Source organism: Ranitomeya variabilis, chromosome 3, assembly GCF_051348905.1.
Source record: "Ranitomeya variabilis isolate aRanVar5 chromosome 3, aRanVar5.hap1, whole genome shotgun sequence".
NCBI classification, from domain to species: Eukaryota; Metazoa; Chordata; class Amphibia; order Anura; family Dendrobatidae; genus Ranitomeya; species Ranitomeya variabilis.
The window spans coordinates 637,784,987-637,801,370 of NC_135234.1; positions in this window are offsets into that span (position 1 = coordinate 637,784,987).

Consider the following 16,384-nt stretch of genomic DNA (forward strand, 5'->3'; position numbering starts at 1 on the left):
TCTTCCCCCAATGGCTGCCAATCTGGGTCAACAACTGGGTCATCTATCACCTTCTCTTCAATGTCATGTGCACCTTCCTCTGTGTCACCGTGTAAGGTGCTATAGCGTTCGGGACGGGGCACCATAGTCTCATCAGGGTCAGATTCTGGCTCAGTACACTGCGAGAGCAATGTAGTGATCTGAGTCAATGGAACAGCATAATAATCTAGCTGTGGCTGTGCATCTGTGCACTCCATGTCCGATTCATCTTGTAATGGGCTGTTAACAATTTCCCTTTCTAACCCAGGCACGGTATGTGTAAAGAGCTCCATGGAGTAAACTGTAGTGTCGCCTGCCGCATCCTTCACTTTTGGTTTGGGTGAAGGACACAAGGAAGCGTCTTGTTCCTGACCGGGAGCATCCACTGACGACTCGCTGCTTTTATATTTGGAACTTTCGGAAGAGGAGGCGAAAGAGCTAGAGGCTGAGTCAGCAATGAAAGCCAAAACTTTTTCCTGCTGCTCCGGCTTTAAAACTTGTTTTCCTACTCCCAGATAAGGGAGCCTTCGAGGCCTTGCGTAGCCAGATGATGACGCTGGCTCAACACCTCTAGCCTTAGGTGCTATTTTCCTTTTCCCACTACCACCAGATGCTCCACCACCACCACCATCAGTACCAGCTGGCAACGAACGCCCACGGACTCTTCCACCAGACTTCCTCATTTTTGGGAAAATGTAACCAAAATAACAACCGTTATATGGTACTGTAAAACAAGGTAGAAGGTGTATATAAACTTGTTGAGAATTTAAATCTCCCTTTTTATTTTGGGGAGACTGAACCACAACTCAGGCCCAGTGTATAAAACAACGCAATGTGAGTGGCAGCAAGTGGCTGGCTGATACACCACAAATTAAGAGGACTGAGGTATATCCACTTTGTGAGAATTTCAATCCCCCTTTTTTTTTGGACACAGAACCCAAATTCAGGCCCAGTGTATTTTACAACACAATGTGAGTTTCAGCAAGTGGCTGGCTGATACACCACTAACTAAGAGGACTGAGGTATATCCAGGGCCGTACTTAGAGTTTCTGCTGCCCTAGGCACTTTTAGCGCTGCCTCCCCCTTTGGTGAGTATGACACTATCGGCAGTGACTTTAGCAAGAATCGCTGATGTGAAAGTCGCCTTTTGCAGCAGATCCGGCAGTTTTTCTGCATGTGCCGCGTAACGGATCACTTACGGCAACACTGCGGTTGGCCTCATTCATTCCCTATGGTATTTGCGGCACTTGCCATCATCTGGCAAATGTGGTACCATACCTCCCAACTTTTGAAGAAGAGAAGGAGGTACAAATTTTAGGCCACGCCTCTGACCACACCCATTTCACAACTAGTCACACCCATATCTGTTATGACCCCAATGGCGAGGGTCTCAGAGGAACAAGTAAGTCTGCGAAGTACAAAAATCCAGCTCATAGGGCAGTGGTAACTGGGTTGACCATATATCTACTCCTAACGCCAACACTAGAAGTAGCCGGGGAACATGCCTACGTTGGTCGCTAGATGTCTCGCGCCAGCCGGAGGACTAACTACCCCTAGAAGAGGAAAACAAAGACCTCTCTTGCCTCCAGAGAATAGACCCCAAAAGTTGGATACAAGCCCCCCACAAATAATAACGGTGAGGTAAGAGGAAATGACAAACACAGAGATGAACTAGGTTTAGCAAAGAGAGGCCCACTTACTAATAGCAGAATGTAGTAAGATAACTTATATGGTCAACAAAAACCCTATCAAAAATCCACACTGGAAATTCAAGAACCCCCGAACCGTCTAACGGCCCGGGGGGAGAACTCCAGCCTCCCTAGAGCTTCCAGCAAGGTTAGGATACAGATTATGTACAAGCTGGACAAAAATGCAAACAAAAACAAATAGCAAAAAGCAAGAAAGCAGACTTAGCTTAATCTAGCAGGAACCAGGATCAGTAGACAAGAGCACAACAGATTAGCTCTGATTACAACGTTGCCAGGCATTGAACTGAAGGTCCAGGGAGCTTATATAGCAACACCCCTGACCTAACGACCCAGGTGAGCATACAAGGGATGGCAGACATTCCCAGAGTCAAATCACTAGTAACCACTAGAGGGAGGCAAAAAGGTAAATTCACAACAGTACCCCCCCTTAGTGAGGGGTCACCGAACCCTCACCAAGACCACCAGGGCGATCAGGATGAGCGGTGTGAAAGGCACGAACCAAATCGGCCGCATGCACATCAGAGGCGACCACCCAGGAATTATCCTCCTGACCATAGCCCTTCCACTTGACCAGGTACTGAAGCCTCCGCCTGGAGAGACGAGAATCTAAGATCTTCTCCACCACGTACTCCAACTCGCCCTCAACCAACACCGGAGCAGGAGGCTCAGCAGAAGGGACCACAGGCACAACGTACCGCCGCAACAAGGACCTATGAAATACGTTGTGAATGGCAAACGACACCGGAAGATCCAGGCGAAAGGATACAGGATTAAGGATTTCCAATATCTTGTAAGGACCAATGAAGCGAGGCTTAAATTTGGGAGAGGAGACCTTCATAGGAACAAATCGAGAAGACAGCCATACCAAATCCCCAACGCGAAGTCGGGGACCCACACCGCGGCGGCGGTTGGCAAAACGCTGAGCCTTCTCCTGTGACAACTTCAAGTTGTCCACCACATGACTCCAGATCCGCTGCAACCTATCCACCACAGAATCCACCCCAGGACAGTCAGAAGGCTCCACATGTCCCGAGGAAAAACGAGGATGGATACCAGAGTTGCAGAAAAATGGCGAAACCAAGGTGGCGGAACTAGCCCGATTATTAAGGGCAAATTCAGCCAACGGCAAGAAGGTCACCCAATCATCCTGATCAGAAGAGACAAAACACCTCAAATAAGCCTCCAGAGTCTGATTAGTTCGCTCCGTTTGTCCGTTAGTCTGGGGATGAAAAGCGGACGAAAACGACAAATCAATGCCCATCCTACCACAAAAGGATCGCCAGAACCTGGAAACAAACTGGGATCCTCTGTCCGACACAATATTCTCAGGAATGCCGTGCAAACGAACCACGTTCTGGAAGAACACAGGAACCAGATCAGAAGAGGAGGGCAGCTTAGGCAAAGGAACCAAATGGACCATCTTGGAGAAACGATCACATATCACCCAGATGACAGACATGCCCTGAGACACCGGAAGATCAGAAATGAAATCCATAGAGATGTGTGTCCAAGGTCTCTTCGGGACAGGCAAGGGCAAGAGCAACCCGCTGGCACGAGAACAGCAAGGCTTAGCTCGAGCACAAGTTCCACAGGACTGCACAAATGACCGCACATCCCTTGACAAGGAAGGCCACCAAAAGGACCTGGCCACCAGATCTCTGGTGCCAAAAATTCCCGGGTGCCCTGCCAACACTGAGGAATGAACCTCGGAAATGACTCTGCTGGTCCATTTAGCAGGCACAAACAATCTGTCAGATGGACAAGAGACAGGCCTACCAGCCTGAAATCTCTGCAACACACGCCGCAGATCAGGAGAAATAGCTGACAAGATAACTCCTTCCTTAAGAATACCCACAGGTTCAGCGACTCCAGGAGCATCAGGCACAAAGCTCCTAGACAGAGCATCGGCCTTCACATTCTTAGAACCTGGTAAATACGAGACCACAAAGTCAAAACGGGAGAAAAACAATGACCAGCGGGCCTGTCTAGGATTCAGGCGTTTAGCAGACTCGAGATACATCAGATTTTTGTGATCAGTCAAGACCACCACACGATGCTTAGCACCCTCGAGCCAATGACGCCACTCCTCAAATGCCCACTTCATGGCCAACAACTCCCGATTGCCCACATCATAATTTCGCTCTGCCGGCGAAAACTTCCTGGAGAAAAAGGCACAAGGTCTCATAGTAGAGCAACCAGGGCCTCTCTGCGACAAAACGGCCCCTGCCCCAATCTCCGAAGCATCCACCTCCACCTGAAAGGGAAGTGAGGTGTCAGGTTGGCACAAAACAGGCGCCGAAGTAAACCGGCGTTTCAACTCCTGGAAAGCCTCCACGGCAGCAGGAGCCCAGTTAGCTACATCAGAGCCTTTCTTGGTCATATCCGTCAATGGTTTAACAACGCTAGAAAAATTTGCGATAAAACGACGGTAGAAGTTAGCAAAACCCAAGAACTTCTGAAGACTCTTAACTGACGAGGGTTGAGTCCAATCATGAATAGCTCGGACCTTGACTGGGTCCATCTCCACAGCAGAAGGGGAAAAAATGAACCCCAAAAAGGGAACCCTCTGTACACCAAAGAGACACTTTGAGCCTTTAACAAACAAAGAATTTTCACGCAAAATCTTAAAAACCATCCTGACCTGCTCCACATGCGAGTCCCAATCATCAGAAAAAACCAGAATATCATCCAGATAAACAATCAAAAATTTATCCAGATACTTCCGGAAAATGTCATGCATGAAGGACTGAAAAACTGAAGGTGCATTAGAGAGCCCAAATGGCATCACCAAGTACTCAAAATGACCTTCGGGCGTATTGAATGCGGTTTTCCATTCATCGCCTTGCTTAATGCGCACAAGGTTGTACGCACCACGAAGGTCTATCTTGGTGAACCACTTGGCACCTTTAATCCGGGCAAACAAGTCTGACAACAGCGGTAAAGGATACTGAAATTTGACAGTGATCTTGTTTAAAAGCCGATAGTCAATACAAGGCCTCAAAGATCCGTCCTTTTTGGCCACAAAAAAGAATCCCGCACCAAGAGGGGAAGAAGAAGGACGGATATGCCCCTTCTCAAGAGACTCCTTGATATATGAACGCATCGCGGTATGTTCAGGTACCGACAAATTAAACAGTCTCCCCTTAGGAAACTTACTGCCAGGAATCAAATCTATTGCACAGTCACATTCCCTATGAGGAGGCAGTGCACTGGACTTAGACTCGCTGAAGACATCCTGATAATCAGACAAATACGCCGGAACTTCCGAAGGCGTAGAAGAAGCAATAGACAAGGGCAGGGAATCTCCATGAATTCCATGGCAGCCCCAACTTGACACCGACATTGCCTTCCAGTCCAAGACTGGATTATGGGTCTGTAACCATGGCAAACCCAAAACAACCAAATCATGCATCTTATGCAGAACAAGAAAACGTATCACCTCCCGATGTTCGGGAGTCATGCACATGGTAACCTGTGTCCAAAACTGCGGTTTATTTTTTGCCAAAGGCGTAGCATCAATACCCCTAAGAGGGATAGGATTTTCTAATGGCTCCAGAACAAAACCGCAGCGCTTGGCAAATGACAGATCCATCAGACTCAGGGCAGCACCTGAGTCTACAAATGCCATGACAGGATACGATGACAGTGAGCAAATCAAAGTTACAGATAGAAAAAAATTTAGGTTGCAAATTACCAATGGCGACAGGACTAACAACCCTAGTAAGACGTTTAGAGCATGCTGAGATAACATGTGTAGAATCACCACAGTAGTAACACAAGCCATTCTGGCGTCTATGAATTTTCCGCTCATTTCTAGTCAGGATTCTATCACATTGCATTAAATCAGGTGCCTGTTCAGACAACACCATGAGGGAATTTGCGGTTTTGCGCTCCCGCAACCGCCGGTCGATCTGAATTGCCAGGGCCATGGAATCATTCAGACCTGTGGGAATGGGAAAACCCACCATCACATTCTTAATGGCCTCAGAAAGGCCATTTCTGAAATTTGCAGCCAATGCACACTCGTTCCACTGGGTCAGCACGGACCATTTCCGAAATTTTTGGCAATACACTTCAGCCTCGTCCTGGCCCTGAGACATAGCCAGCAAGGCTTTTTCTGCCTGAATCTCAAGATTGGGTTCCTCATAAAGCAAACCGAGCGCCAGAAAAAACGCATCAATATCAGCCAATGCCGGATCTCCTGGCGCCAGCGAGAAGGCCCAATCCTGAGGGTCGCCCCGTAAAAAAGAAATAACAATTTTCACTTGCTGAGCGGAGTCTCCAGATGAACAGGGTCTCAGGGACAAAAACAATTTACAATTATTCCTGAAATTTCTAAATTTAAATCGGTCTCCGGAAAACAGTTCAGGAATCGGTATCTTAGGTTCTGACATAGGATTTCTGATAACATAATCTTGTATGCCCTGCACACGAGCAGTAAGCTGGTCCACACCTGTAATCAAGGTCTGGACATTCATGTCTGCAGCAAACACAAGCCACTCAGAGGTAAAGGGGAAAAGAAAAAAAAATGAGAAAGAGAAAAAAAAACTCAGAATTTTCTTTCTTATAATCCCGCTTCTGCAATGCATTTAACATTTAATACTGGCCTGGCAAACTATTATGACCCCAATGGCGAGGGTCTCAGAGGAACAAGTAAGTCTGCGAAGTACAAAAATCCAGCTCATAGGGCAGTGGTAACTGGGTTGACCATATATCTACTCCTAACGCCAACACTAGAAGTAGCCGGGGAACATGCCTACGTTGGTCGCTAGATGTCTCGTGCCAGCCGGAGGACTAACTACCCCTAGAAGAGGAAAACAAAGACCTCTCTTGCCTCCAGAGAATAGACCCCAAAAGTTGGATACAAGCCCCCCACAAATAATAACGGTGAGGTAAGAGGAAATGACAAACACAGAGATGAACTAGGTTTAGCAAAGAGAGGCCCACTTACTAATAGCAGAATGTAGTAAGATAACTTATATGGTCAACAAAAACCCTATCAAAAATCCACACTGGAAATTCAAGAACCCCCGAACCATCTAACGGCCCGAGGGGAGAACTCCAGCCTCCCTAGAGCTTCCAGCAAGGTTAGGATACAGATTATGTACAAGCTGGACAAAAATGCAAACAAAAACAAATAGCAAAAAGCAAGAAAGCAGACTTAGCTTAATCTAGCAGGAACCAGGATCAGTAGACAAGAGCACAACAGATTAGCTCTGATTACAACGTTGCCAGGCATTGAACTGAAGGTCCAGGGAGCTTATATAGCAACACCCCTGACCTAACGACCCAGGTGAGCATACAAGGGATGGCAGACATTCCCAGAGTCAAATCACTAGTAACCACTAGAGGGAGCCAAAAAGGTAAATTCACAACACATATCCACGTCCCAACCACAGCCATTTAGCACTGCTGATCACAATGTTTTATATACAATAATTATAAACGAAAAAATATGGCCACAGTGCCCCATCTAATATATAAAGCTGAATGTGTGTATGTGTGTATGTATGTATGTATGTGTGTGTGTATGTCCGGGATTGGCATCTGAACCGTCGCAGCTACAGCCACAAAATTTTGCACAGTCACACGTCTGGACCCCGAGAGCGTCATAGGCTATGTTGTGAGGCGAAATTTTAACCCCACGCGTTCCAATTCACCAAACAATTTTGCCCCTATCTACATAATGGGGAAAAAATGAAAGGAAAAGTGTTGGAGGCAAATTAACAGCTGCCAGATGTGAACAAGGGGGACTTAAAGAATGAGAGCGATGGCGCCAAAGAGTATATACTGTACAGTTGCTAAGGTGGGGCCCCGACATGGGATAATCACCATACCACCACGGGGATATGAACACACACACAAAATGCGCCACACACTACCACGTGCTCGAACACATATATCACCCTCAGCACACATTTCACCACACATACACCAACCTCGCCACATAAAAGTCGAAACACAAAAGTCGCCGCTCAAAACTCGCCACGCACAAAACTCTCCACATGCAAAACTCGCCACACGTGCAAAACTCACCTCATGGAAAACTCGCCACACGCAAAACTTGCACACGCAGAAAAATTGCCACATGCACAAAAGTTGCAACACATGCAAAAGTTGCCTCACACAAAACTTGCACATACTCAAAAGGCACCACACATAAAACTCGCCACGCGCAAGACTCGCCATGCGCAAAACTTGCTGCACACAACTTGCTACACTAACCTGTCACATGCAACTCGACACACAAAAAGTTGCTACACGCATGTCGCCACACAAAACTCATCTCACAAAAGTCGCTACATGCATGTCGCCACACGCAACTCAACACACACAACTTGACACACGAAACTCGCCCTAAAACACACACAAGTCTGGTATTATCCTTCAAAAATAAAAATCTGATTAATAAGCAGACAAACTACAAGAGCAACAAATGTACCATATAGGAATCCGGCAGCTGTCAGTCACATGACCAGTCTATTATGTGTATGTGTGAGCTAATATATACTGCCAGGGGGTGGGCTTACTGTTGGCTGGGGATTTATCAGGCTGCCAATTTAGCTTACAAATACTGTGGTAAAAATACTGACCAAATAACGTGTGAACGAGGGCTAATACAGGAGGAGATGACATACAGATATATACTATATACAGGAGGAGATGACACACAGGTATATACTATTTACAGGGGAGATGACACACAGGTATATACTATACAGGAGGAGATGACACACAGATATATACTATATACAGGAGAGATGACACACAGGTATATACTATATAGAGGAGGAGATGACATACAGGTACATACTACATACAGGAGGAGATGACATACAGGTATATACTATATACAGGAGGAGATGACACACAGATATATACTATATACAGGAGAAGATTACCTACAGGTATATAGTATATACAGGAGGAGATGACATACAGGTATATGCTATGTATAGGAGGAGATGACATACAGGTATATACTATATACAGGAGGAGATGACACACAGATATATACTATATATAGGTGAGATGACACACAGGTATATACTATATACAGGAGATTACATACAGGTATATCTAATATATAAAGCTGAATGTGTGTATGTATGTATGTGTGTATGTCCGGGATTGGCATCTGCACCGTCGCAGCTACAGCCACAACATTTTGCACAGTCACACGTCTGGACCCCGAGAGCGTCATAGGCTATGTTGTGAGGTGAAATTTTAACCCCGCGCATTCCAATTCACCAAACAATTTTGCCCCTATCTACATAATGGGGAAAAAGTGAAGGGAAAAGTGTTGGAGGAAAATTGACAGCTGCCAGATGTGAACAATGGGGACTTAAAGAATGAGAGCGATGGCGCCAAAGAGTATATACCGTACAGTTGCTAAGGTGGGGCCCCGACATGGGATACTCACCACACACGGGGATATGAACACAAACACAAAATGCGCCACACACTACCACGTGCTTGAACACATATACGACCCTCAGCACACATTTCACCACACACACACCAACCTCGCCACATAAAAGTCGAAACACAAAAGTCACCACTTAAAACTCGCCACGCGCAAAACTCGCTACATGCAAAACTCGCCATATGCAAAACTAGGCTCACGCAAAACTCGCCACACGTGCAAAACTCACCTCATGGAAAACTCACCTCATGCAAAACTTGCACACACAGAAAAATTGCCACATGTACAAAAGTTGCAACACATGCTAAAGTTGCCTCACACAAAACTTGCACATACTCAAAACGCACCACACATAAAACTCGCCACGCGCAAAACTCGCCATGCACAAAACTTGCTGCACACAACTTGCTACACTAACCTGTCACATGCAACTCGACACACAAAATGTTGCTACACGCATGTCACCACACAAAACTCATCTCACAAAAGTCGCTACATGCATGTCGCCACACACAACTCAACACACACAACTTGACACATGAAACTCGCCCTAAAACACACACAAGTCTGGTATTATCCTTCAAAAATAAAAATCTGATTTAATAAGCTGACAAACTACAAGAGCAACAAATGTACCATATAGGAAATACGGCAGCTGTCAGTCACATGACCTGTCTATTATGTGTATGTGTGAGCTAATATATACTGCCAGGGGGTGGGCTTCCTGTTGGCTGGGGATTTATCAGGCTGCCAATAGCAACCAATCACAGCTCAGCTTCTATTTTGCTACAGTTAATTAATCTGAGCTCTGATTGGTTAATATAGGCAACAAAGACATTCTCAGTATAACAAAGCTAATATATGTTGTGAAATGCTTCTATTAGCTTAGTTTTTGCCTTTTAATAATTACATTTCTATCTATTTGTTTTGTGGTTTTTGCGTGCAGAATAAATTTTTGTTAACACATTCTATTTTGCTAACAGCAGTCATTAACCCGGGCGAAGCCAGGTAGTACAGCTAGTACTGTATAATGGCCACACATGATGCTCCATACTGTACAACGGCCACACATGATGCTCAATACTGTATAATGGCCACACACAGTTCTCCATGATACTGTATAATGACCCCCCCTCCTGTATGCATGGCTCATATTCCCCCCCTGTATGCATGGCTCACACTCCCCCCCCTGTATGCATGGCTCACACTCCCCCCCACCCTGTATGCATGGCTCATATTCACCCCCTCACCCGTGTGCATGGCTCATATTCACCCCCCCATATACATGGCTCATATACACCCCCCTGTATGCATGGCTCATATACACCCCCCCCCCTGTATGCATGGCTCATATTCACCCCCCCTGTATGCATGGCTCATATTCACCCCCCCGTATTCATGGCTCATATGCACCCCCCCGTATGCATGGCTCATATGCACCCCCCCGTATGCATGGCTCATATGCACCCCCCCGTATGCATGGCTCATATTCACCCCCCCTATGCATGGCTCATATTCACCCCCCCCTGTATGCATGGCTCATATTCACCCCCCCCTGTATGCATGGCTCATATTCACCCCCCCCTGTATGCATGGCTCATATTCACCCCCCCTGTATGCATGGCTCATATACACCCCCCCCCTGTATGCATGGGTCATCTCTCCACCCCTCCCCCTGTATGCATGGCTCATATTCACCCCCCCCCCGTATACATGGTTCATATACACCCCCCTGTATGCATGGCTCATATACACCCCCCCGTATGCATGGCTCATATTCACCCCCCCTGTATGCATGGCTCATATTCACCCCCCCGTATGCATGGCTCATATGCACCCCCCCGTATGCATGGCTCATATGCACCACCCCCCCTGTATGCACGGCTCATATTCACCCCCCCCTGTATGCGTGGCTCATATTCACCCCCCCTGTATGCATGGCTCATATTCACCCCCCCCTGTATGCATGGCTCATATTCACCCCCCCCGTATGCATGGCTCATATACACCCCCCCCTGTATGCATGGGTCATCTCTCCACCCCTCCCCCTGTATGCATGGCTCATATTCACCCCCCCCCCCGTATACATGGCTCATATACACCCCCCCTGTATGCATGGCTCATATTCACCCCCCTGTATGCATGGCTCATATTCACCCCCCCCCCGTATGCATGGCTCATATGCACCCCCCCGTATGCATGGCTCATATACACCCCCCCGTATGCATGGCTCATATGCACCCCCCCCGTATGCATGGCTCATATGCACCCCCCCCGTATGCATGGCTCATATTCACCCCCCCTGTATGCATGGCTCATATTCACCCCCCCCTGTATGCATGGCTCATATATTCATCCCCCCCTGTATGCATGGCTCATATTCACCCCCCCCCCCCGTATGCATGGCTCATATTCACCCCCCCTGTATGCATGGCTCATATTCACCCCCCCCTGTATGCATGGGTCATCTCTCCATGCCTCCCCCTGTATGCATGGCTCATATTTCACCCCCCCTGTATGCATGGCTGATGGCTCAGGACTTTTATGGCGTGCCGCGTGTGGGGAGTTTGCCAGTAACCCGCTCGGCTCTGCTAGATCTGCCGCTGCGCAGCACTCACCTTCAGGTGCCCGTTCAGGTCGTGCGGGTCCCGGTCCGGCGTCAGCATCGGGGCAGAGGAGCGGCTGAACTCGTCCACGAAGATGCGAGCGTCGGCTTTCTCCTTCTCTAGCCCCATGCCTCCTCCGAGCTGCAGCGCGAGAGGACACTTCCTGGATGGTGCAGCTGCTCTCCGCGACCCCCCCTCCTACCCGCCCGGTGTGAGTTGTGAGTATTGTCTTCAAGGAGGGCGGGTGGGACTCGGAGGAGGGGGGCGGGGGCGGGAGGCGGCGTGGCGGGGCGGTCGGTCGCTTGTGACCTGGGACTTTAAAAAAAAACCCCTTGCTCAGGTGCCGCCCCCCGCAATGTCGCCGCCCTAGGCACGTGCCCTCGAGTGCCTAGTGGCAAATACGGCCCTGGGTATATCCACTTTGTGAGAATTTCAATCTCACTTTTTTGGGGGGGGAGACTGAACCCAAACTCAGGCCCACTGTATTTTACAACACAATGTAAGTGGCAGAACGTGGCTGGCTGATATACGACAAACTAACAGAACTGACGTATATCCACTTTGTGAGAATTTTAATCTCCCTTTTTTGGGGGGGGAGACAGCACCACAACTCAGGCACAGTGTGTAACACAACGCAATGTAAGTGGCAGCAAGTGGCTGGAAGATATCTGAAAAAATCCAAGGACTGTAGTACTATTTCTATCTCCCTACAATGATCTCAGGACAAGTATGGCAGCAACAAAAAGGACTGCTGCACACAAAAGTGTGGACAAATAAACAAGATAACTGCAGAAAGGAGCAACAGGATTTTTGCTTTTAAAAAGGAAGTTGGTTTGCACAGCAGCGGTGCAAACAGCAATGCAGCTATCAGGGAGCCTTATAAGGCAGCCTACTAAGCTACAGAGCTGATGCACAAAGATATTGCCTCCACTGTCCCTGCAAAACAAAGGTGGTGTTGGGCAGTGGAAATTGCTACAGCACAAGCGGTTTGGGGGTTAATCTTCCCTCCCTAACTATATCCCTGCTTCTGACGAAGCTGCAGCAACCTCTCCCTATGCTGAGATCGGCAGAAGTAAGATGGCGGTCGGCGTGCACGCCCCTTTATAGCTCCTTGTAAAGTAACTTGGCACACACGTGATCAATTGCTTGTGAGATTTAATAAAGAGAGTACATACAGACGTTTCGGTCAAAGACCTTCTTCAATGTACTAAAAATGATAACAAAGTGGATACAATAAATAAAGTATATACAATAAAGTGGCGATCAGATACAGAGAACAAGATGGTAGTGACAACTGCTTTGGTAATGGCATAGGTATGCTAATGTCTTATATGGTGCAGTTTAGTGAAGAAATCTACTATACATCATGCACTAGCCGTGTGTACAGAGTTTATAAAAGGTGGCGCACCAACTAAGCCTCTAACGTAATGAGGAAAATGGGACCTACCCTCTCTTAGAGAGCTTTATCTGGTGAGCAGACAGATGGGGTGAAATGACCTGCAAATATGCGTATAATATTGCATTTTTAGAAACCCCATGCGTATACCAACTTGTACTAGGGACAAAGTGGGAGAGAACATACCCCTTTGTGCGTCTGTGGGTGGTAATTACCGTAGCTACGGTCTGAGCCAGAGTCCAATGCTGTGGGGTAAAAGTAATATGCCTGTGAGTGCCTCCGATTTACAGACATGTGGTGACCACATCGGAGACAAGCGGTGGATGCCGCGTCTAGGATCGTGACACGCTAGGTAAGCGGGTTATTTGTCTGCGCACGGACCACTCCTCCTGTCTGTAAATTCCCTTTTGTCTCCATTTCGTCCTGAATCCATGATGACTTTTATGACTTTTTACATCCACAGTTGGTCTCTAAAGACTCCCTTCTTCTCTGGCCTTCTGCAGCACAACCTGACACAGTGCCCTTAAAAATATTTCTGGACTTAGGCTCCAGAGCACAAGACTGCATCTGCACAACACTGGTTACTATAGGTTTGGCTGGAGAGCAAGCAGTAACCAAGCACATACCAGGAGCCTGAGCAAGACGCAGAGAACCACATCTATGCTGAGCAGCAATCTGAGCAGCTGGACCTGAATGGGAGACTGCAGAGGCAGATAAGGCTTGGGATCTATCCCGTTCAGCGGGAGAATCGCAACGCCTAACATATGGCTCCATCCATTCTCCCATTGATGTGGTGAAGTAGTCATGTGCCCTTAGAAGAGAAACACCCCCAAAACATTGTTTTCACCTCCATGCTTGACAGTGGGGACAGTTTTCTTTGGGTCATAGCATTTCTCTTCCTCCAAACACAGTGAGTTGAGTTTATGCTAAAGACCTCAATTTTTTTCTCATATGACCACAACACCTTCTCCCAATCACTAACAGAATCATCCAGGTGTTCATTGGCAAACTTGAGACAGGCCTGTACATGTGCCTTCTTGAGCAGGGGAACCTTGCGGGCACTGCAGTATTTTAAACCTTTACGGCGTAATGTGTTACCAATGGTTTTCTTGGTGACTGTGGTCCCAGCTGCATTGAGATTATTAACAAGTTCCCCCTTGTAGTTTTAGGATGATCTCTCACCTTCTTCATGATCAAGGATACCCCACGAGGTGAGATTTTGCATGGTGCCCCAGATCGATGTCGATTGACAGTCATTTTGTATTTCTTCCATTTTCTTACTATTGCACCAACAGTTGTCTCCTCACCCAGCATCTTTCTTCGGGTTTTGTAGCCCATTCCAGCTTTTGCAGGTCTATGATCTTGTCCCTGACATCCTTAGAAAGCTCTTTGGTCTTGCCCATGTTGTAGAGGTTAGAGTCTGACTGATTGAGTCTGTGACAGGAGTCTTTTATAAAGGTGGCTATGTAAGACAGCTGTCTTTATTGCAGTTAATGAGTTGATTAGGAGCGTCTAACTAGTCTGTAGGAGCCAGAACTCTTAATGGTTGGTAGGGGATCAAATACTTATTTCTCACTGTAAAATGCAAATAAATTATATACTGTTCATGTATTTGTCAGTGGGCAAACTTACAAACTCAGCAAGGGATCAAATACTTATTTCCCCAACTGTATCTTATTAGAGAAATGTGGTTATTTCTCCTCTTGGACGGATCTTTCATTCTCAAAATTTGCAATTCAGTGTTTAAAATCTGTCTTCATAGGAGATGGCACTTGGTGCTCATAAAGTTAAATGGATGGAGGGAAGCTAGAGGCAGACACTGACATCCTTCTGCAAGTTCTCATGAAACGACAGTAACACATTAAGGACCTCATTCATTAAGACCAGCATTTTTGACGTCGATGTTGATGAATGGGAATACTGGAGTCAGATGCTATGCTCCTGATTTTTCAAAAGGCACATGCCTCTTCGTGAATCTTTATCATCTGATGAGTGGTGTGCACCTCTGTGCGCTACACCAGAAATCTCATGTCAGTCAGTTACTGGAGTGAGATTCTTTGAGTAGGGAATGCCACAGTTTATCATGAATTAGACAAATTGTGGCCTCTTGCCACCATTGCACCCTCATCCCACCAATTTTGGTGAAGCTGGAAGAAACTGGTGTAAAGATGCAAAATGCAGCAACAGTTAAGCTCAACTCCGAATATATGCTCGGAACTGTAATAAACAAAACTTTTGAGATTATTTTCTGTGGAATGATGAAGTAAAACTTTAATTTTTCTGGTCTATGAATCAGTGGTATGTCTGGAGGAGGAAGAATGAAGCACATGCTGAAAAGAACATCCTACCTACAGTGAAGTATGGTGGTGACTCGGTGATGCACTGGGGCTGCTTTAGTTGCCTTTCCATTAAAAACCTGCTGCATTTGACTTAAGATGTATTCAATCAAGTATCTGGTAATCTTTTGGAAAACATCATGCCTTCTGTTAGGAAGTTGAAGCTTTACCATCAGTGGTCCTTTCGACAAGACAATAATACCAAGCTTACCTCAAAGTCAACCAAGGCTTGGTTTCAGATGTCCTGGATAATTCTATAATGTCAGGCTTGAACCCCATAGAAAATCTTTGGTGAAATTTTAAGAAGGCGGTTATAGACCAAGAATATTAGTTAACTGGATGCCATTCCTATGTAGTATATCCCTATACATCACGTTTTCAGCATGTCAGAACAGCCAAAAGATACTCTATTAAGTACTCAAAATACTTAGAATGTCTTGGTTGCATAATTCTGAGACTTCAGTAGCTATAAAAAGTGTACTTTTGTGTTGAATTTGGTGGAAACACTTGTTTATGACACTGTAAGCTGGTCGGGGATGGCGCCTGACTAGTCTTGTCTCTAGCTATGTTCTCAGGTCAGATATTCTAGCTATGTATACCTGTGTGCACTCATGCAGCCAAGCTTGGATTTATGCTGCCCTTGGTTTGGGCAGTATGAATTAGCTCATTGGTTCCCTTTAAACATATTAATATGCAGTTGAAAATGGGTAGACTCAGACTAAGTTGACTTCCTGGTCTGCAAATGAACCCTGGAAATTGACTGCATATTGATACGCCAAAACGGGATATTACTGATAGTTTCTCAAAGACAAGAATAATATACACCCATGTTTCCTGGACTTAATTATTACACAGTTTCTGATGTCTTGATGATAATTCCATCATGTGTGCGA